We start from the raw sequence: 23,353 nt of genomic DNA, 5'->3' as shown, positions 1-23,353 counted from the left end.
ATTAGTGGAGTGTCAAGAGCTTTTTTGTATGGGTGACATACTTTGCCCCATCATGGATGATTTGGCCCAGGCTCTCATGGACATCTTGTCTGGTTCTGTCAGCAGATTTACACCAGGGAAAGGTTGGCACATGCTGTAAAAACTAAACCTTGACCCAGCCATGAGCAAATGAGAGAGAGGAGGCTGTTTAAAATGCCTGATGATGCAGTCAGATGAAGCCATTTCAATATTGACTGAAATACTTAATTTTATTGGCACTGGCTACTATGAATGTATTTTCCTATTGGTTACAAGCAGTGGGATTACCCAGCTCAGAGATCATCAGGTGGACTCTCCATCCTTAACTCCCTCTGAGGACAGGGCTGGGAGGAAGGGCGATCCTTCACACAGGCCATCGTCCCCATGGCATTACGCCTCTGCCCTTGAACACAGGGGAAAAGTGAACCAGATGCAATCGGCAGGTGATTTGGTTTTCAGTCCAGTAGTTCTGACCCGAGGACGTTGGACTCTCCATGGCCAGAAGCCAGTTAGCTGCCAGCAAAGTATTTGCGTGAAGACTCACGTAACATCTTTTGGCTGACAAACTGCATTATATGTCTGTCCCCGTGCCCAGGAGTAAGCATCGCAGTTCTTTCCCTCAATACGCTGTGTTACATATAGCCAAAATTGTAAACTTCTTGTGGTGGTGGTGTTCTCCAAGGTAGCGTCCAAGACAGAGCTGATGTCAGGGACCTGTCTTGAGCAGGGGAAGGTGCTCTGTCTCAACTACTACTGCTTGGGCAACTTGCTGACATCAGAGTCCCTAAAAAATTGGCTTAGCAGCGGGCAATATCCGAGCCAAAAAATGGCAGATCAGCAGCTGCTGGAAGCAGAAACTCCTTCGCAAGTTCTGGTTCTCTCTGGTATCGCCCAAGCTGCTTTCCTGACTTTTAGCAACGGCTTTTCGTTAATTAGGTCATGTGTGGCCATTGTATATAAAGTGCTACACGATCCGGTAGGAACAGTGTTTTGTGCCAATGTGTCTTTTCACTTCGTAAGTCTCGCATTTTCTTTGCTCTCCAGGTTATGCTGATGGAAGGAGGGACTCGGAGAGGGAAGATTAACCTTTCGCTGGCCACAATTCGTTCCCTCTTATCACGGAGGATTCGGCAACCCACCCCCCTCCCATCCAGCCTATCTGTCTGAATTGCTGAAAGCATAATGCTCCCATATGAGAGATAAGTAAGTGAGCTCTCTTTCTTTTCCATAGGGATGAACTATAGTGTATGCAGATTATTAGGAGAAGAAAATAATATCAGAGAAAGGTGGCTTTCTTAAAAGGCATCAGTAGCATTAGTGTCATGTGTGAAGCACCCATTTGTGACAACTGTACAGACCTTTCAATGGAAAATTGTGCTGTGCTACCTTTTAAAGTATGAAATGCTAATTTTGGATTTACAGTTTTTGAACTGGAGAGCTGCATTTTGCATGGAATTTTGTTTAATTTCCCAGTGAAAAAAGGCATTTGAAACACAACTGCCTACAGCCAACTGTCAACAAAAATCAACTGTAATAACACGCAGCCTGTCACTGATTTATGTGGTGATGTGGTAATCTTCTCAATTTAGCTGGATATTTCTTCTTCATACCAAATAGCTGAAAGTCTTGCTAGACACTTATGAATATCGGGAGGTACTATTAGGATGATAATGGGGCAAGATTAAAGAGGTGTTCACTAGTTCAAAGTGCCAGTTAAAGAGACAGGGAATCGAGAGGTGTAGATATATATGGCCCATTGGTATAAGGGAACTTTATATTTTCAGAGTTGCTTAAGATTTGGGAGACGGCATATTGAGATCCATCTGCCATGAGAGCATCTTTCTAAAGGGAGACTGGGGGGAGCAGCTATACGCATTCCTCCCCCCCCCCCCCCCCCCCCCCCCCGCCTCAAAAAATCTCCTTTTGTTTAGCAGGGGGTGGGTGGAAAATCTTAGCTATTGAAGATGGAGCAAATGAGTATTGGTGGTGTTATGGCAAACAGGGTGCTGGGACGCTTCACCCTTTTCTCTGAAGGTCTGAGTCTTGGACGTGGTCACTTTGCACCAGGCTGCATCTCAGCAAGGGCTGGCGAGTAAGATATCACACGCTGTGTATTACAGCTAAGAAAAGTAATTGGCCTCTCATAAAGAGCTAGAACTAATGCAGACAAAACGATACTGCAAGACTTGAGCTGCAAATAAAGAGACAAGTTTGTGTTTTACAAAAATGTATAATTTACCAGGCATTTCATTATGCTGTATAAAAAGGCAAAAATGATAATTGAAAATAAATGCGGCTGCCTAGCTACAGTATATGCTGCCAGCGTTACTGGAAATAGAAGCGCTTTCTTGCTGAAGATAGTTAAAATTTTGATACAACTTCTGTCTGCAGATTTGTATAATGTATCTTGTTAAATTTGTTCCAGTTTGGGTATTTGTTACAGAGAAGCAGGGAAAATGTGAGGATCTGTCTGTGTATTTATATACCTAGGGGTTTATACAATTATATTAATTATTAACAGCGTGTTCTGCAGATGCGTGCATCTGTGGAGTCTGAGTGAGGATACATGCTGCTGAGTTTATTTCAGAGTATGCAAAGTACACCAGTTACCTTCAAGGTTGCCAAAGATATTCCGTTGCGAACTCCTGTCTTCCAGGGAACAGGGTTACAGAGATAAATATACCAAAGTAATGTTGTTGGGTTTTTTCCCCCTGAAGCAAAGGGAACTCTGAGTTGCCATTTTTCTTTGGCAGCATACAAAGATGGGGCTACCTGGGGGTGCTGAGAATTACCAGGGGAGGAGAAAATAGGTTCACGAGTTGTCACTGGTTCTGTTCTGAAAGCTTCTTTCCGCCCCCCCGCCCCATCCTCTGGCAAGAGTGAATTGCCACAGATAGAGCATCCATCTGTGTCCTAATGCATGAGTCTACCTGCAGCGATCCTGGTGCTCTCCACACCCAAAATGGGGAAAATCTCTCCCAAAGGAGTTTTTGGGGAAAAAACCACCCCTCTCTCGGATTGATATTTTTCTTCCAAGCCCTTCAATTTCTCAGCAGAGAGAGGTGCTAAGCTCACTTATTCATGGTGTCCACTCGTGCCCTGCAGTAGCAAAAGGCTGTGCAGGCTACCCAAGTTATGGGCGAAGCTACTAAGTTTCCATTAGCTCTGGAATTAAGCTAAAAAAGGAAAGGTGAGAGGCCTTCCATTGACTGAAAGAGGCTTGACACCACCGAGCTGGCTTTAGAGGCCAGAGAGGCAGGGTCAGAGAAACAGCAAACTGTGGTGGTTTAACCCCAGCCAGCAGCCAAGCACCACCCAGCCGCTCGCTCACTCCCCCCCCCCCGGTGAGAAGGGGGAGAGAATCGGAAGGGTAAAAGTAAGACAACTTGTGGGTTGAGATAAGAACAGTTTAATGATTGAAATATTATAATAATAATAATAATAATAATAATAATAATAATAATAATAATAATAATAATAATAATAATAGTAATGAAAAGGAAAACAACAAAAAGAGAGAAACAAAACCCAGGAAAAACAAGTGATGCAGCCACTCACCACCTGCTGACTGATACCCAGCCAGTCCCCGAGCAGTGATAACTGACCCCGGCGAACACCCCCCCGGTTTCTATACTGAGCATGATGCCATACGGTATGGAATAGCCCTTGGGCCAGTCTGGGTCAGCTGTCCTAGCTGTGCCCCCTCCCAGCTTCTTGTGCACCGGGCAGAGCATGGGAAGCTGAAAAGTCCTTGACTTAGTATAAGCACTGCTTAGCAACAACTAAAACATCAGTGTGTTATCACATTATTCTCATGCTAAATCCAAAACACAGCACTACACCAGCTACTAGGAGGACAATTAACACTATCCCAGCCGAAACCAGGACACAAACAAAACGAGTTGCTTGTTGGGACTCCCATACCACAGATCCCCCACCAGGATGGATGGGATGGGAACACAGTGGACTGAGTACTGGGAAATGAACTGATTAGAAGGAGAATTATTCTTTCATGTGTGTCTTTAGATCCACTGTTTAAATTTTTTTTTTCTTTCCATTTGAACTCTTTTTTTATCTATAGGCTCAGCTGGGCTGCATTGTTCAGACAGTCATGGTTGTGTTTGGATGGGTCAGACCCTATGAATTCACTTGGCCTTGAAGCAAAAAACTCATCATGAATAATGAAAGAAAAGGAAAATAATGCCCGAGACAGAATGACTTTACAAATGATTAATATCTATTCTTTCCCTCATAATTTGCCTCCAGACTTTTCCCTTTTCAAAATAGCTTGCCATTAGCAGTTGAACTTTCAATAGTCGGTACTTTGATGGAACTGGTGCTCTGAAGCCAAAGGGAACATTATTATTATTATTATTATTTTATGAAATCAAGGTTCATTTTGATAAGTTCAAAGCCCTAGATGAATATAGAAAGGACCAAGTTCTGCCCTCAACCACATCCAGTTTGCTCAAATTGGCCACTTGAAACACAGCAATGTTTGCCAGAGAGATACTGAAATTCTTGAGACTGTAGAGGTGTAAACACCACCATCAGGTTGCCATCCAATAACTGCTTACAGAAAAGCGGGTCCTGTGCAGAGCATCGCGGAGGGGATTTGCAATTATGAAGGAACGGGATATATCAGGGATGCGATCGATTGCCACTAAGTAGTTCAGCAACTCTCAGGGGCCCCCACTCAGGTTCCCAACGCCTCGTCTCATGCAGGAGATTTTCTTTCTTCAAAGACTTTTATTAAAAACCAGTTCAGGTAAATGCTGACAATAAGCAAGCAAACCTGTTGAGCCCCGAGTCCACAACTTGCCAGGCAACAGGATGCTTCTCCCTGACATTTAAGAGAGCTAACAGCTGAAGAAAATATTGCATGTTTTACCCTTTCTACTTAAAATAACAAAAAACCTGCTGCTCTTACAATTGCGTTTAGGTTCATTTTCAGCAGGCTGTCCCCGCTTCCCATCCCCAAAGTCTCAAGTCTCCTAGCTGCCTCCTGTTAAGGGTGACCCTTATTCCCATAGTGCCCTGGCCAGTCCCCACTCCAGTTCCCTGGGCAGGACTTGGAAATAACCCAAAGCTGCTTTATCTACCCCAGAGGCAGATCCACACCAGGATTTAGGGTACGCTGGGTTAGGGCCTGGGGAGGGTGTGGATATAGAGCAATTGCAGCCAATGAGCTGGAGGAAGTTAATTAGTGTATCCCAGACACCTGTGGAGCTGTTGCCACCATGGTTGGACCTTCTGTTTGCTCCTGGTGCGTGCAGCTTTACTGAGTGCTGCTTCACTTTGCCTCTGAACATCTCCATCCAACTGTGTCTTGGGCTACCCTGAACTTCAGGTAAATCTTTCTGTTATTCCTGAAGTCTTAAAGCTTTGTAGCAGGACAGTGCTTCAAGTTTTTTTGAGATGATGAGCAGAGAAAGTTTGATGGTTGTAGAACCTGGAGTTGCTCCTTTCCATGGCAGTTGCAAGGTAGAGTAGTTGCTTGATGTGAAAGACAATGATTTTGTCTTTGTGTGGTGAGAACCTAGTTGTTTTTTTTTTTTACTTATTAATCCCTCTAGCTACCTATATTTATCCCCTATTACATGATTCTGCTTTGTTGGTATGTTTAACCTTTAGGCACCTGTATGTATGTATCGCCTCTCTTGTGAGTCTTCACCGAGCTGATCGTGTGTAGATAGCAGCAAGATTTTATGGGAATTGGTACTTCTTAAGAAAGTCAGACTTCTTTGATTTTCTGTCAAAATAGCGGATGATGATTTTGTTTGTAATGGTCAGATGCGCCAGTTCTGTGAGCATTATGGTCTTTGCAGTACATGAAGTCAAAATTGTTGTGGTCTTTAGTCAGAGAGTGCTCCTATTGAGTATGTGGTTTTTACTCCTGGTTAAAACTGGGATTGCCCTAAGTTTCCACTTCATTTTCCTGGTGTGTCTGGTCTTGGAGGAGGGTTGGGAGAACAAAAGGCACATCTTTCCTTCCACTGCTGCTGTTCCAGAGAAACCTGGCAGTATTAACACAAACTTCAGGTGTTCCAGCTAAATTAAGTTGTGAGCTTGTGTTCACAGCTGAACTTCGTTAAAACACTTAGGTGTAAAGGATGGCTGCGAAGTACTGAGAAGCTACCAGAACCTTCTGTGCCTTTTGAATCAGGCTCTGAATTATCTCTGCCTGTGCTAAGAGGTGGAAGGAGGCCTTTTAATGTATGCCAGGGGATAAAGCTACTTTTGTTGCCCACTGAAAGCATGGCAACCTCAGCTTATGTGGCTGAACCTGTGTCAGGTGCCCCATTACGGGGACTTTAATGGCTCAGGGGAGGAAGGCTTATATGGCAAAACCCCCTCCCCACTGAAAATCCCCCTGATTTCAGGGGTTTCACCTGCAGCATATAGCAGTCTGGGTTTTAAGACATAAAAATGCACTTGCGTATTATCTGCAGATATAATTGAATGTATATACAAATCCACAATAGGTACACCTGTGCTGCCTCCCCAGCATGCATAAGTATTCCCTGCATGCCTGTATGTTCTCTGCAAGCTACCCGACACATTAATAAGGCAATCCATATATTGCATTAGGACATACTGTATGCAGACAATGCTCCAGGTACTGAATTTTTTTTTTTTTTTGTAAATCCTGAAATATGGCTGATATGGTCCACTGCAAAATGAACCTATATTGGAAATGGCAAAATTGTAATGTAAAATATACTGGGGTCAGTGGGGTGTGATGTTTTTTGCATACATTTTTTCTCCCTTGACCCATGCCATTCTCCCGCATATAGGGGGGAAAAAAGCTTCATCTCACACAGAAATGTGATGTCCTTTACTGCCAGAGGCTGTTGCTGTTTTAAATGAGGAAAAAGCACAATGCATGAAGAAGGAAAATTAAAGCATATTCATTTTGGAAATTAGATACGGTGTCAGGAGACTCTCTGGAAATAGCAGGGTTTGAATGGAGCACCAGACTACAAGACAGTTCACTGAACTTTTGACCACTATTTATACTACGGGAGCTTTTGAAATGGGAAGACAGCAAAGTATTTTATAGTTGTTTAATAGTGGATTGTGGTTTTTACTAGACGTTTATCTTCTCTCTGAGTGTATAGAAGATAAGTAAACATTATGTAGTGTAATTGTATTATGTTGGAAGTGCTTTAATTTAGGGTTGGTTTATTTTCCCTGTTTGTGGTACATCCCATCTCAAGCAGCAAAGCCGCCCGCCTCTGCAAGTGGGTGCAGTTGCCAGCTGAATGCCTGACCCCATCCTGGGATCTAACATGTAACTGGGGTCACTCCTGAGATCTAGGGGATGCTTTTGCTGGTTGTTGTATTGGGCAAAAATTTAAGTCTAAAGCAGCGGTGGCAGTGGCCCTGGACCGTTTGGGAAGCTCAGGTAACTTCTAGCTCCAGACCTGACTTAATCTCTCTCTTATTTCTATATAGTGAAACTCATTTTAATCTCATATAATGGCTTCAGTCTCTCTTTAACATTCCAGGTAGACTGAGTGATATACCCTTCCAGGGTTGGCAGCTATCACATCACAATCGTGGTGATGTATCACCAGGCAGACGTGCATGAATGAAACGCTGTTTGCAAAACCAAAAATGTGTTTGGGGTGCTTTTAGGTCCTATTAACTGTTGTTCACAGAGATAATGTGGTAAGATCAGAATTTTGGCATAATCCCAGAAAACGTGGTCTCAGAGCAGTTTTAGCCCTTAGTGGAGACTCTTCTTTCTCCCTTTTCTTTCTATCTGCATAAATTTAGCTTGAGTTGGCATGGGGAAAGTTGCACCATAATACTGTGTGTCAGAGGAGCCAGCCATCCAAGTGGGAAGTGCTCTGGAGAAGGAGCTGCCACCATCAAACAAGCCATCTCCTGTAGCTGAAGGTTCAAATGGAGTTGTGCTGTGCTGTGATAGTTGTGTGTGGTGCTATTTTCCTTTATTTTTTTTCTCTTGGAGATGATTATAAAATGGATCTGTTATTGCTTAAAACTGTGAAGCGCTACAGTAAAGCCTTTTTTCTTTTTTTTATGTGATATTAGGAAAAGTTTAAGCTGATGGACATCCATTGTGTAGTCCCTTTGTCTTCTGTGTTTTAGCCTTCCATATAGTATAGCCTATGTGGGAAGGAAAAAAAAAAAGATTCTCCTTCTGCCATGGAAGATGCTTTTCTTCCTTGGACCAGAAGCTCCTCTCCTATCACTAGCCAGTAACAACCCTTCTGTTCATCCTTATGTCAAAGCCACACTACTGAGCTAATAGAGATCGCTGACAATTAGAGATGAGCTGAAATAATTTGGCAAACTCCGTGTGCTTGTGAACCTGAGGGTGTTCTCGGATCCTTTCGAGCTTGTCGGGTGTATTGCCAGCAGCGTGCTTCCCTCATCCTAATGGGGAGAGCATTTGGGACGTTGAGTCCAGCTGGGCCCGGAGGTTGGAGAAGAATGAGAGGGGGAGTCTATCAAGATGCAGCTCTTCCCTGCTCTTCCCTGCTTCTCTTCCCTGCTTCCCTTCCTGGCTGCTCTTTGTTGCTTCTTCTTGCCAAGACATCCCAGGCACTGTCAGGTTTCTTCTCCCTGTGTGAGATGATGTGACAAGATCCCAGGATGGCTCTCTGTCTTTTGCTTGTGAGTAGCTAGATGGGCCATATCTGGAGAGACAATGTCACTTGAACAGACAAGACAAACAACATGTAAGATAATGTTTTAAAAAGAATACCAATTCCCTATCAGCAAACACCTCGTCGAGGTTTTTGTTTGGTTTGTTTCCTCCTTTTTGTAACAGCTAGTGGTTTGGTTTTTTTTTTTTCTCTCTCCTCCCCCCTTCTAGACTGATGAAGCATTTCTGTCTTGTTCTACCTGGTTGTTCAAGAGAATATGAGGAAATATCTTGAGATCTTATTTATGCTAAAAATTTATAGTGGTAATTTACCACTTTAAAGTGGTAGTTTTGGATACTTTCCTTAGCGTTTATTCAGTTTGAGGCTGCTTGAAGATAACCACTTAAAACAATACCCAAGTAACCATTATTGAAAAAGCAAGCTACTTTAGCATCCCCCAAAGAAATGCCTCAAAATTAAGAGTATATAATAGGACGGTCTATCACTGGAAAAAGTAGCTGGCTGACGGTTAAGCTATGGCCAGCAGCTTGGCATCAGTAGCATGATTTCTGCCTTGAAAGGGTTTACCTTTCATGCTCCTTGCAGACCGGCACCAGCCAAGAAAGCTTTCGTTCAGCCCTGACTAGTATTTGTGGTAGTGAGGAGAGAAGCTGGTTCCCCAGCCTCATTAGGGAGCTGTGCTGCAGGAAAATTGCTTAGGGAATTTTTGTAAATCATCTGAATCCCATGAAACTGAAATGAAGAGGTGTATTTTCATTATTTTATTTTATTTTTAAGGCTCCAGGGTCTCTTTCTTTTTCATCATGGTGTGGAAATCTGTACTTCAGCGTTCCCGTCTGCCAGTATGTATAATATTTGTGGAGGACTTCGGAATTGTCTTAGCCTTAAGTCCAGTAAAACTTTTAACCTGCACCATGTGCAAACTCATGTCTATTAAATAGTAGTGATGAAGAGCAACAGGCGGCCAAAAACTAGAAATTAGCACATCTCAGTTTGCGTTTTGCACGCATATGAAGTATTTCTGTCTAGAAAAGCAGAGAGGGACCATGCTGACAGACCTTTATCACTACATGACTGCACTTGCTTTGCTGTAGAAAAACCATACAAAACCAGACCAGAGTGGAGGCCCAGAGGTAACCAAACAGAAAAACGAATGACTTGGCCCCATCACTTGCATCGTACACCACCTTAGACACAAATTTTTTGTGTGTGTGAAGAGATAACAGATCAGCATTAATTTTAGAGCTGATTGCCATTCTTTATTAATAGAAATGTAATGTAGTGCCAATGCCAAGTCCTGCCAGCCTTTCCTTTTTATCTTCTCGTTCAAACGTAGACAGCATTGAAGGTCTGATCGTAGTATCCCCCAGTCCCTATTTATTTAAGAGCTGCTTGTTAAGGCAGGGGACAGCAATGGCACCTCACCATGGCTGAGGTGATGATGTCTTGTCAGCAAACACTGTAAATATCACTTTGAAATTTTTCTTAGGCTGAAAATAGTTTCTGTGGAATAATGCTAATTTAATATAGTTTCATAAATTGAAAAGAATTGAATGAACGGCAGTAGATTTGTGAATAATTTGCAAATGGAAACAGTGATAGAATTTGTCAAATAATGTGTTCTCTATTAATAGTTTGCTCTGCTCTACATAGCTACCGAGCGGTCTTGATTCTCTGTTTGTTTTTTGAGGAAAAGCTGGTTTCTTTTTATTATTTTTGTTATTTTTTAGCGCTATTCTTTTTTTCTATTCCAAGGGCCATTGTTTACTTTTGAAGTGGATGAAAGATGCATTCAGGTTACGTTCTGACATTACAATGAAATTGTCGATAGAAATCAATGACTTGTCACGTGATGAGTTAGGGTCTATAAGGCAGCCTAACAGTGTCCTTATATCTTCAGCCACCTTCATTGTGCTACTCTCCTTGGGAGCCAAGCAACTGTACTGTTATAGAAAGGTGTTGTCATCATTAAGGCGATTATAATGGAGTTTAATAAACCTGGAAGCAGAGGCATGGAACCCTAATATTGGTGCCAATGTTATAAAGCGGTGTATTGTCTACAGAGCCTGGTATTTGTATCTGCATTTATTGACCCTAGAGAGGTAATATAAACAGAAGAGATAAAGGTCAAAGAGCTCACCTTCAGCTGCTACAGATGGCCATCGAGCGGAGCAGATTTGCGCATTCTGTGTTGAAATACCACCGTGTCAACTCTGTCCTCCCAAAGACCTCGGCTTACTTGGCCACAGTTTCTTTTTAATGTTTGCATGGGAACGGCAACAGGATTATTTAGCCTTTGAGAACGTCAGTGTTGCAAACATGGTGTCAGCACCCATGAAGGCATTGGTGTCACCCAGACGCTTGCTGGTGGGGTTTGTGTTGGGCGCCTGCCGTGCAAACTGTGTGCCGATGGGCTGCTGAGTGTTCCCAGGACACTCCTTCCTGATGAAGCAAGGATGCAGCCAAAGCTCTTGCCTCTTAGACCATGCTTACCATTTACAGCCCCTTCACTTGGGGCAGCCTGGCGCCGGTTGTCCTCTCCGGCTGCCTGAGCTCCAGCCATGCCACTGCAACTGGGAGGATGTGGGCACTTCAGCCACCGAATGGCATGGCCTGGCCAGGAGAGTACTCTCCCTCACCCAGGGGGACGGTGCGGCAAGCTTGCTCCCCCGTACCGCCCCCAAATTCAGCCAGATTGTAAATTATACAGTCTGGCTTCAGACCCTTTCCGGAACAGAAGTGCCTTCAGCTTAAACTAGTTCAGCCCTGGAAAGAGATGGCCCTAAACAGAATTATTTTTTTTTTTTTTAATTAAAAAAAAAAAGAAAACCCCAAAGAACATGATTTATAACAAGATACAGGAACAATTTATTCTCTCTCTCCATGGATTAGAGAGGTGGTACTTGGAGCAGCTTGTTAAACAGAAGTGCTTGGCCCCTGGCCTTGCACTGCTGTTTAATGATCCACTCTTCATGTGCCACCTCTCTAATCCATGGAGAGATAGGTACAAATTGTATCTATAATGTTATATTACTTAACAGTATAATGTATTATAAATCATAGAATTGCATCCCTGCCTTGTAATTGGTGAGATGTGTTGCATGAGAAATCCCCTAATTCAATATAAAGTGGTTGCTCTTATGCATAACTACCTCTCTGGATCAAACCAATTCAGCCCAGAAGTGGTGAGGGGAAAGTTAAAGCTTTTTTAATTAAAAAAAAAGCAAAAATATGACTTGGCATGGCTTTATGGACCCCTCATTGGCTTTATAGGCCCCTGCCCTCGATCAGCTGTTTAATAGTCCCCTCCTCGCAGGGGGCTACTTTCCGCAGCAGGAGCTGGTCTGCAGCACGTCCTCTTTCTTCCCAGAAGATGCTTCCCTTTGCACCAGGATTTATCCTGGTGGTGGATCTTCCCCTCTGCCAGAGGGAAGGAAAAACGTCTGCGGTGGGGACTTCAGCAACCTGTCCCCTCCTGCGCACCCAGCGCTGCTCACGGTGCCCGTCGCGGTGATGTTGGAGCACTCTGGCATGCAAGGTGCAAAGTGAGGCCCGTGGTTTACTTCCCCCCCCTTAAACAAAGCTAATGTCTTGTCCTTGAATAGTGACCAGGAACAACCACGGCTTCAAGGGAGACTTGAAACTACCAAAAAATATCCTTATTATGTAGTACTTTATCAGTAAAAGAAATATTTTTCCTGACCCCGATAGTAATCCACTAATGTCCTAAAGCAGTTTGAGTGATGGGCTGTGTCATTTATTCCATGAAGTTGCAACTACAGATGTGTCTCCCCCCAAATAAATAACTAACCTTTCTTTAATAAATAATAAATAAACCCCGAAGCTATTCTAGACAAACTATGCTTAATTAAAGCCTGTGACACTAAAACAAGTTACCTCTCTTTTCAATTAGAAAATGCACTCGTGGCAGAAAAAAAGAAAATTTAGGAGTAAGAATTTGTCTAAACTTGTGATGGGAATAGGTCTTAATGAAGGCAAAGAAAATAGCTTTGTTTTGGTTTTTAACAAAGCTCGGCTCTGGGATTAGAGGTTCTCTGCAGGGATGGTGGGGTGATGGGGCCCCGCACCCCAGCCTTGGGCACTGACAGGGCTGCTGGCATTGACCTTGCTGGGCAAGATCCTGTTGATCTCGTGTGGTTTCCAAAAGTGCTAGGGATTGGCAGTCAGACAGGTTTCCGAACTCTTCAAGCCTCTTGGAGGCAAGAAGTCTGGAAATCTCATACGATTAGTAATTTTTTTTTAAATTATTTTTTTTCTCTGCTTGGTTTGGGCTAATCCATAAATATTTAGGAAACCTATCCTCTCATCACACTCCTCCTGCAGTATTTTGCCTGCAAGGAGAAATCTGGTAGGCTTAAAATGAAGAAGAAAAAGAAAGACACTCTTTGGACCACCTAGTGACTTAAGCTAGTACAAATTTGCATTGGGGCTGGCGGGGGGACACAAGTCGGTCTCATTTTAGGAGGAAGCGTCGTGGGGTACGTTAACGAAGCGAAGCACCCGTTCGGCCACCCCCATCTCCTCCCACGGTCACGGGGCAGCCTGAATTACTGACTCAGAAAAGTTACTTAATGTCTTGTGCTGCCTTATGTAAAATGGGAAGCCAAAACATTCCCTTTGTGAAGCGAAGGTGGGGAGGCAGAGGGATGTTTCTCACCGGTTCTATATGCAGCATCTCCGCTGCGCGGTGATACCCTTTACTAGGTCTTCTGCAGACGGGAAAGGAACTGAAATGTTTGTGTTCAAAGTTTGTTTTGCTTGGTAAATAACATGTAGTGAGAACCTGAGAGATCATGCCTTTATTTGCAAACGAGGTGTTTTCTTTTTAATTTGAAACTCCCGTAAAGGTGGGGAACGTACAAAACTGAAGCTTGTTCCTGCAAGAGGCCTAAAATCCTGATGCGCCGATTCCTTGTGCTTTTGCTTTTTGCTTTTGAATTTATTTCTCTAAGGTGCAAAGATGCCATCAAAACTTGTAATGAAAATATTCAACATTTTTTACCAAGTAAAGCTAGCAGAATAATGACAATACTTCTCAGGGCAATTAGTCGAGACTGTTTTTTACCCAGGTTTTTTGTTATATTTAGCTCTGTGGTCCCCAGATTTCCTTCCTGATCAAGTTGTATTGCTTTCACTGGGTGAGAATCGTCTACAAAACGAATGTAGTGTTATACATTTCCGTCTCATCTCCTCTTTCTAGTGAGCTTTACCTGCTCTTACAAGTGAAAGCGTGGGGTGGGGGAACATGATGGGGGAAAAAAAAAAAAAATTCGTTACTGGTTTCTTACTGAAAGCCCCCAAATAATTATGCTAAGTGGGGGAAAGTGTTTCTCTCTCCTATGACCGGCTACAGTCCCTCCGTCCCCTCCCGAAACCCGTCGAGCCTCGGGGCACTGGATTTTCCTCCCGCGGTGGGCAGGGGCTGGGGTTCCTGGCCTCCCCGCCAGTGACCCCGAGCAGATGGGGGGGCTGCCTGGCAGAGTGGGGTCAGGCCATGGGGAGCGAAGGGCAGGATGAACAAAAAAAAGGGGGGGGGGGGAAATTGCTCTTTTCTCCACGAGCTCTAATCAGTACTCACATCGTACATTTGTAAAAATGACTGCCTAATGGGTGAAAAAAATCTTTCTCTGGCAGCATGCACTTAGTCTTAAATCAATCCAATGCAGTAGGGCTCTTTTTTTTTTTTCCTTCTGACTTTTTCTATTTATTTGCTTTATACAACAACAAACTTGCCTTTTCCTGGACCGACGCGAGCAGCGGAGTGCTTCACCTCCCTCCTTTCCCCACGCTGTGGGATTATTGTGAGGAGGGTGTAAACGCAGATTCATTTTGTGGAGTGTTTTTTATAAGCGTGTCTGCATAAAAATAGGATGTAATGATTTTGAGGATTAAAGGTATGGTCAGAAACTTTTTAATATGGTATGAAATACTTGCACTGAGCACAGCCCTTTCTGACCCTCCAAGACCTCCATACTGAACATACAATAGCAATAAATCCTGGAGCAGATTAAGCAATTTCCCCATAGTAATGTGTCTATTGGAGTTTCAAATAACCCAGAGTAGCTTGAAACATTTGGATATTCCAGTCTGTATCCCTCTGTATGTAGAAAGTTGATGGCAGGGCAGCATCCTGAACTTTGACTCCTTGTAAAAGTTTAAATTGCTGCCCTGCTGGGCTGAGTGAATGCTAATTACTTTGTCTCTTACAATACGTCCAGACTACTTATTTAAAAAAAAAATCCCTGAAGACACAGCTTTTGCATGCCAAATATATTGCACTCAACAAAACACACAAAATAGCAGGCCTGTTTGCATACAGCGAATGCAATTGCAAATTTGCTGTTTAGCAACCTTTAAGAATAATTTCAGTTTTGCGCCACTCGTGTGAAAATTCGCCGCAATGCCAAGCAGCGCTCGCTTGGGCATTGCCCGTAGTGGCAGCTGCGACGCACAAAAGCCGTGCGGGTTTCTCCTAGGACCGCAGAGCGTGTCCCCAAAACAAAGATTGTCTCACGACTGAATCTCTCTGTGTCTGAAATGAGCAGAGTTTTCTTGCAAGCAATTAGGAGGATTTTCTGGGCTCGTACCGCGGTGGGCATCAGTCAGAGGCACCTTGAAAATAAGGATAAAGCTGTAAACCATGAAACGAGAGTCGGGCAGGCTGTATGTCTTCCTGGAGATGCTCAAAATCTTTGATGTTCCCTAGATTGCCGGAGTCTAATAATTATTAACAATTCTGTAATAACAATATTAATTACCAGGGAAGCCGAAGTTCACTCGTGATTGTTTGGTTCCTTTCAGCAATCATTAAGCACAATTAGAAGATCAGAACTGATGAGCTCCTGGCAGTGATGTTCTATACGCAGGCCGCTCATTGCCCCACCGCTGCAGAGCAAGGAGCCGCGGGCAAGGGTGGTATTTTGTGAAGTTCATGCTGCTGCAAATGTGGCATCAGTGTATCCTGAAGGAAAAGAAAAGAAAAAAAAGGGACAAAAAGAAAAGAAATCCCAAAAGATAACAGAGCTTATAAGTAGGGATGGACAAATCACTCCGGGAAGTGACAATCTAAACGAATGTTAGCCCCTGACCCCCCTGCTCTGCCCACTTCTGAATTGTTAGCACGCAAGCTCCCTCGAGCGCAGATCTGACAGCAAACCTAAAAGCCGCTTGTCAGCTACTTGGACTTTGCACTGGACCAAAAACCAACAAGCTAAAATTTTCCTGAGCTTTGGTGGAGAACGCAGGGGTTGTGGTCCCATTTGTTCTCTTGTGGACCTTGAATCAACTAGGAAGTGGTGTTCTGTCGGGGTTTTCCCCATACACAAAGAGCAAACTTGTTTATGTTTTCAGCCAGAATAAGCTTGTCCTGCATGATGATGACAACTGGGATTTAGTTCTCATCCAAGAGCGCTCAGGATGCTGAGCTTTGGGGAGGAGCTGTGCGTTTCAGCCCACAATAAATACTTTTAATAGAAGACGGTCTCCCAGCCCAGTGTCTGGAAGAGCTGCATGGTTCAGACTCAATCTCGAATGTTTTAGCCAAGTCCTTCTCCCTTGCGAAGGCAGCCTTGGAAATACGTGCTAACGTGTACCAACTGCGGGGAGTTAAGACAACTGTTGGGAACCAACGTTGGGATGTCCCAGGCTGGAGGGTGTTTGTACTCTGGGGTGATGCTGTGGTCCCCTCAAAGACCCTTGCAAACCCCTTCCCCTGGTTTCGGAGCAGCCGAGGCTTTATGGTGCCCTGTGGCTCTCCTAGAACCAGATGAGGGGATGAGCAAGTGTGCTGCTGGCACTGCGTGCAGGGCTAAGGGAATAGCTTGGAAATAGGTTAAATGAAAGACATTCCTACCATGCTACCCACCAAATGTTTTTATGTAAGGAATGTCTTTTATGGAGGGAAACAGCCTGCAAATAATTAATTGGGGAAAGGGGGGGGTGGGGGGTGTGGAATTAAAGAATTTCATAATATTTCAGACTCAGAAAAAGTGTCACCAAATCAACAAACAGAGTATTCATTAGAAAAAACGTGCTTAATTTCAGACCAGGGATGTGGAAGTGCCGTGAGAGTTGTTCTTGGAGAATTTTTAGCCCAATCAGAAATGAGAGAAGACCACAATTATTATGGGAGCCTGTTCTTCTGAGAACGCCAACCCAGTTTTGCAGACCCAAGAGGTCTGAACAATCTCAAATCAGGTCTGGCTGAACAACTATTCCTCTCGCTGCTGTCTACGCCGAGTGAGACGTGAGGTTGCTCATTACTGTTTTCAAACTTAGCGTAATGTTTCACCTTTGAGGCTCTCCTGAATAGAAAGACAGGGGAGAAGCATGTTTGTTAGGGCTATCTGTGTTGATGAAAGGCTTTAAAATCTTACCTGCAAGTAAAGCTTGACTCCAGAAAACTGACTGAATTTGCTGAACTAGGTTTCACACGGGGCAGGGCTGCGGGGTTTGGGAGTGTTATGTACCGAGAGGACTCGCTGATGCTCGGGCCATGATTTAGCTGATTACAGATGTGCAAAGTGCACGTCTTCTGGGCGTTACGTTAAGAGCCGTAAGGAAAATCGTCAAACCATGGGCCCCAGCTCCTCCGTGGAGGAGCTTACGAAAGGTCAGCCCATAGCTTTTCCCCACCTGTGCGCCATACCAAATCCCAAGCTGGCAAACTCTTTGTGGATGCCTTGTCCTCAACAAGCAGATCGCGTCCCGCTCCGCACAGATAGCGCGCAGGTACTGATTGCTTGTCAACCAGAGCTGATTCAGTAATGTTCCCAGCTCGTTTTTACGTATCGCAGGCAATGCCGTGGTGGTACTGGAATTAACAACTCGGTGTTTTAGATTACTCCCTGGATTTATTACCTTCTGGGAAAAGAAGTTATTTCTAGACCCTCTGCCAACCCTCAATTTCTAGTAAATGAGAATATACTAGTTCTGGGACTTAGGATGCTTTATGAAAGGAGGAAAAAAAAATGATGAAGGAAAAATGATTTTGATCTGAGACAGAAATTCAGACAAAGGATTACCCGTGTTGTTTGAACAGACAGTGCATAAACATTACCTTATATTAGAAGGAACAGAGACTTGCAACATCCAGGAAACTACTTTATTCACAGAATAAAACTAGGCCCGTTTCTGCTTATTCAAATACCACCCACAAGTTTCTGGGGAAAGATCATATGCAGAGCATATTTGGAAACATTATTAGGAGTGCATAAAGTACAGTATTAGTCAATTTTATATGCTCAGTTGCATGAAATCTGTGTGTTTAAAAAATATAATAATTTGCATTTCATGGCTTTTGATAACCTCAGGAGTGCACTTGAAATTCAGCACATGCCCACAGCACCTCCCAGCTCACCCCATTTTTAACTGAAGACCAATGGTTTCTATTAAGGGATCAGGCAGGGACTCTGACAAGCCAGTCAATAACTATGTGAGGTTACTTCATTAATGCTATAATGGCTGATAGAGTGAGAGGCAAAAAACAGGTTCCTGACAGCAGCAAATGAAAATGATAGAGATTCCTGAAGCAACGCGCCTTTCCTTTGTCATTGTCTTTTGCTTGGCTTATTCAAAATGTGGCATTTATGTATTCAGCCTTGATGAATGTTGCAGGCTTTAAGTACTTTTTCCATCTCTAATGCAGTGCCGATTGCACATTGTTCTTTCTTTCTCTCCCTCCCTCTCTTTTTTTCTGCTCCCCCCCCCCCCTCCTATAACCTCTGCTGTCAAGGCATTGCGGGCTGAAGGGTTGCAGGCACCAGCTAAATAGCTTTTTTGCTGTAAACGGTGAGGGTGACGGGACGATGTATCATGAGCTCCGGCGGGGTCACGCAGCGAGTGGGTGGCGGAGGCTGGAGCCTCGGCGAGGTGGTGAGGGAGTCCTCGGTCCTGCTGCCCGCCGGGAAGCAGGTCTTCAGGCATGAAAAGGCAGTGAACCACTACCTCATGCGTTACTGGGGTGGTTTATGGGACCCCACTGGCATTTTAGGAAACACGTTGCAGAAGGGCCCTGTAATTTCCCTCTTGAGCGGTTCTTCCCCGGGAGAAGCGACGGCTCCGTCCCCGGTGTCCCAGAGCTGCTTCTGGTGCACCCGTCCCTCAATGCCCTTCTGGGGTGTCCCCTCCAGCGGCTGTCCCATGGTGGTCCCCAAAGGCGTGTCACATTTCTGCCATTCCCCCGGAGCAGAGTCATGTGTGGAATTTGAACATCAGGATAATGGGGCTGCATAATTTAGCTTCTTCAAACATTTTTAAGTATTGCATATAAATGCCCACATTACAGTTGGAAACAGGATATTCTTACAGTTCGCTTTGCCTCTTATTTAGTTTCCTTTAACTATTTACGGTATTGCTTGCCTCGTGCTGTTTTATTTTTGGTCCCAGGTCCTTTCTGCAAATCGCTTTTCTTTAGGCCAGGTAAACTGGAGGGTCAAGGCAAGGCTGGCCTAACATTCGCCCCTTGCAGAACCTCACACCTTCACACTCATGCTATGGAAAAAAGCCACTGATCTGTCATTGACCAGACTTTTAAAAGGCGATGCTAAAGGTGAAATACATCTTCTCAAACTTGTCAAAGTCACCATATGATGAGTTACAAAAATATTTCTTGTTTATTGTTCCGTTCTCATAATTATTCCAGATATCTCAGCCATATGTTGAGTATTTTTGTTAAAAATAATCTATTCCTTTCATGGGGTGTTTGTGACACCTAGTAAATACCTTCTCATCCTCTGGTTTTCTATTCCAAGGCAATTCGTTACTTGCCTAAAACCAGTTTGTTTAAAGCCAGCTTCCAAAGATACTGTTACTGAGGCTTAATTCAGTGCAGTGTTTAGGCATGTGCTTATCTTTAGTCCCCCAGCAGTCACGTTGCAGAGGCAATATTAGACACATGCCTAACTGTCTGCTGACTTGAGCCTAAATGGCCTAAATATCCAAATAATTAGATTAATTTGTGGCTTGATAGTGGAAGACTTTTGGCCTAGGAAATGAGAATGCAAAAAGTATGTAAAGCAGTTGCAGATGTGTATTTCCCAGCTAACTTGGAAGAGACTGTGAGGCAAAACATCGATGCTGGGCGTGCGAGTATGTCTGAACATTAAAGTGCTTTAAGCTTCTTTAAGGAGTAGCTTGGGTATGAACCAAAGCTCGGTTTTAAATTGTTTCCGCAGCAGAAGCAGAGAGGCTCAGAGCTTGCGTTGTTTTTTTTTTTTTTTTTTTTTTTAAGGCACTGGTAACTTTGGGGATTTTCCCATGTTTATGGTTTAACAACAAGAGAGCCAAGTACGCTGTGGTTAATGACATAATCATTAATAAAGAAAGATATGGGAGATCTGGACTCACAAACCTCTTTTGGGATCTTGGGCCTGCCAAACGGCTCCCTCAGCGAAGAAGGTGGCTGCTGCTTTCTCCAGCTCGTCCTCCATATGCATTCCCGGGCAAGGACTGCTGCTCACCATGGGAAAGGTCTCCAGAAGAAGGTCCTAGGGCATTACTGTAATCCCTCTGATAACAACTCAAAATCACCCAGACAGGGAGGTGGGCACAAGCTGCCCATTTCCAATTGTATAGGAAAACCTGTTGGAGACCTGGGGCATGGAGAAGGGCACTGGTGGGACTGGTGTTTGCAGCAGAGATGGAGTTGTATGATAATCAAAAAAGTTACTGTGTTACTGTTAGCGAAAATATTATTGCTAACAAAATTAAGCATCTCGCTCAATCTATCTAAGAATTGTGTGTCTAAGACAGTATCCAGAGTCTTCCTATTTGGAATATACAGAGAGAGACATCTTCTGAGAAGCAATTGTGCTGTTGAGTTAGTGTCTGGCGTAGGTCATGCAAGTTATGCTTTGCAGGTGCCTGTCTCTCTCTGTAGACTGGGAAGGGAAGCCTAGTTTGGAAACATAACTTTTTAAGGTGTGTGGTGTAAAGTGTCATGAAACTTCCCTTGAGATGGAAGAGCCTGTGATCATCCATATATTGCAAATTTATTTTCTGTCTTAACTAGCCATGTTCTGAGTATTTTCCACCTATTTGCTGATACAAAGCTGTGTGGAAAGCACAAACCTCCTCCAAGAAGGAGGAAATCTCACTTGGGACTGATAGGGTTACCTGCCAAATGTTAGAAGTGCCCCCAGTTTCCAGCCTAATACTCATCTATATGGTGTTTGTTGCTGAGTGCACTCTGTGTGTGTACGTAAACTGATGTCAGCCTGTTGCTGTGGGATGTTAGAAGACTTCCCAGCAGGGTGATCTTGCACGACAGCCATCATTTGACTTGCTCTGTGGTTGCACGTGTTGTTCTAGTATCTCCCCGTTGGCCCTCATGCAACCTATTTCTCATGCAGCCATCAGTCTGCCTTCAGCCCTAAATTATTCCAGCTTCTTCCAGGTGCTCAGTGCCTCTCTTCCCCAGCCCATTTCCCAGATGGGAAAGGCTGTGATCCCACCTGGTGCAGCCAGAGGGGGCTTGGCATGTCCCCGTCACTACAAATACTGGAGCTGTGGCAATCCCACCGGGACCCAAGTGGTCCAGCACGTCCTGCTGCAGAGCTGGAGTTGAGGGCTGTCCCTGGATGAAAGCTGCCTTCCAGGAGAAGTTTCTCGAAGGGTAGAGTTGTGCGAACAGTGCTTACCCTCCATCAAGATAGACCACCCTGGGAAGGCAGCTCCGGGGTGTGTGTGTGTGTGTGTGCAATTTGCACCTCTTTGCACAGGCAGAGGTGTGAATTGAGTGAGGAAGCAGCCAGGGTTTAGTTCCTTAATGCAAAACCACCGGGATTGTTTTCCACCAGGCAACAAGGAGAAACGGACAGTCCTTTTGCCCTCAAACTCCAGTTTGCCATTCTCGCCCACATTGCGTTTTTGGGTCGTAACAGTCTGGGAAGCGGGTTTATGGGTGACCCAGCACCTCCTGTCCTTCTCCTGTAGAGCGGGACGGTACCGCTGGGCTGGGCTGCCTGCGCCGGTGGGAGACACGGTGGGCCTGGGTGACAAGCCTCAATTCTCCGCCTTCACTTCACTCTTTAAAATTACTAAAAATTGTTTCTGTTGCACTTTCAGTTGGTATTTGAATGCAAAATCGTGCTATTTTGAAAGGTAGCAAAGATCCGAAACTATTAATATAGTGTGTTTTTATGTGCAGAGCTGGATGTTGGCAGAGTCGGGTTTTCTTCGTTTTTTGAAGTTGCAAAATTGCTCAGGAGTAACTGGAAAATGCTTTTCTGCAAATTTCATAGGAACTGTTGCACCTCTTTTACCTGTTCATATTTATAGAATGCTCCGAGCACAAAGGAGGGCATTTAATGAACTTAATGAATCCATCAATTAAAGAAAATTTCATATGGTTTCCATGATCTGCTTGTTATTTCAAGGCCAAATTCTATTGAACTCAGCTCAGTAGTCCCTAGCAGATATGATATTGAAATATATTAATTGTTACGTGTGGTATATTTTTAAAAAAAGATATTAAGTGAAAGGCATTAATGCATGTATTACACAAAGACAGAGACATGTTAAATGCTTTCACAGAAATGATACAAGTGTGTTAAGAATCTTCTGCAAATTAGTCTGTTTAGTCATTTTCTCTTTTAAACAAAAGTTAGAGAAATTATTGCTAGCAAACAAAAATCTCTTTTAGACAAACACAGTATGTCCTGAAAGATCCAGTTTGTCATGGCAATAGTCTCATTGGCTGTGATTTGTATATTAAAAAGATTTTAATTGCCCAGGTAAGTGCCTGCACCTGCTAAGACATTGAATATTAGAGCACTTTATTCTAATCTCTTACTATATAGGGCACACTTCACCCATAAAATTATTCTCTACACAATTATAGCTCAGTTTTGCTGAGGTAGAAAGTGCAACTTAACAGTTTGGTTTTACTCATTATTATTAAAATCATGCAAATTAGGATCATTAGGTAGCAGTTGTGTAGTGAACTACTCAATAGCCTGGTCACTGCTTTCCCTTTCCGCTACAAACAGTTACAGGGATGGAGATGTGTTACGTCCCAGCTCGGGCTGTGCCGGGTGGGAACAGGGTCTGGAAGTGTTGGGAGCAGCCCAGAGACGCCAGGGATAACTCCTCCATGCTGGAGCTGCCATCTGTTTGAAGGGCAAAAGTTTCCTTCAGAACTCTTCCAGCACATGATTCCTTGAGGCATCTCTGACCTGCTCTCCAAAGGGGCAGGACGTTGGGCAGCCATATGGCGCAGCTATATGGGGCATCCCTGAGTGGTGGTTAGAGGTAGGGAGACCTTCCCTAGGAGGAACAGTGTTTTTGAAGGCACCATCCTGTCCCCACAGCTCCGGGGTGTAGCACAGCTCTCTGTCACACAGGGCCAAGAGCTGCAATCGATATCTTGCAGCCTCTTATGACCTTTGAGCTATGATTAAGAGTTGGGTGAAATAAAAACCATAAGCTCTCCAGCACATAATGAAGGAAACGAAGTCAGTATACAGTAAACCTGTATACTCTGCTCCTTATAGCAGAGTCATACATAAATCTAATGATGGGGTCATTTAGGGATGCCCAGGGTTTGTTTTGACCACCGAATTATATGAGCTTTGAGCCCCACCCAGTTTCTCTGAGTGTTACATGGCTTTACACACCCCCCCGATAATATCTCTCTCTCGAACAGCACTGTATTTCCTATCTGACTTCTGCATCTT

General features: G+C 44.0%; 1 long non-coding RNA gene across 1 annotated transcript in view; it reads left to right on the top strand.

Moving 5' to 3' along the window:
* Window positions 1–23,353, top strand: part of LOC148053067 (uncharacterized) — a 105,969-nt gene that overhangs the window by 32,969 nt on the left and 49,647 nt on the right. Inside the window, exon 4 of the long non-coding RNA XR_015708905.1 lies at window positions 1,063–1,221. This is a non-coding gene — a long non-coding RNA (uncharacterized LOC148053067). The remainder of the gene's footprint in view (window positions 1–1,062; window positions 1,222–23,353) is intronic.

Source organism: Nipponia nippon, unplaced genomic scaffold (genome assembly GCF_047370975.1).
Source record: "Nipponia nippon isolate SJK-2023a ecotype South Korea unplaced genomic scaffold, ASM4737097v1 scaffold_4, whole genome shotgun sequence".
Classification (NCBI taxonomy): Eukaryota; Metazoa; Chordata; class Aves; order Pelecaniformes; family Threskiornithidae; genus Nipponia; species Nipponia nippon.
Note: the sequence above shows the minus strand (reverse complement) of the source record. Positions and strands in the feature narration are given on the sequence as shown.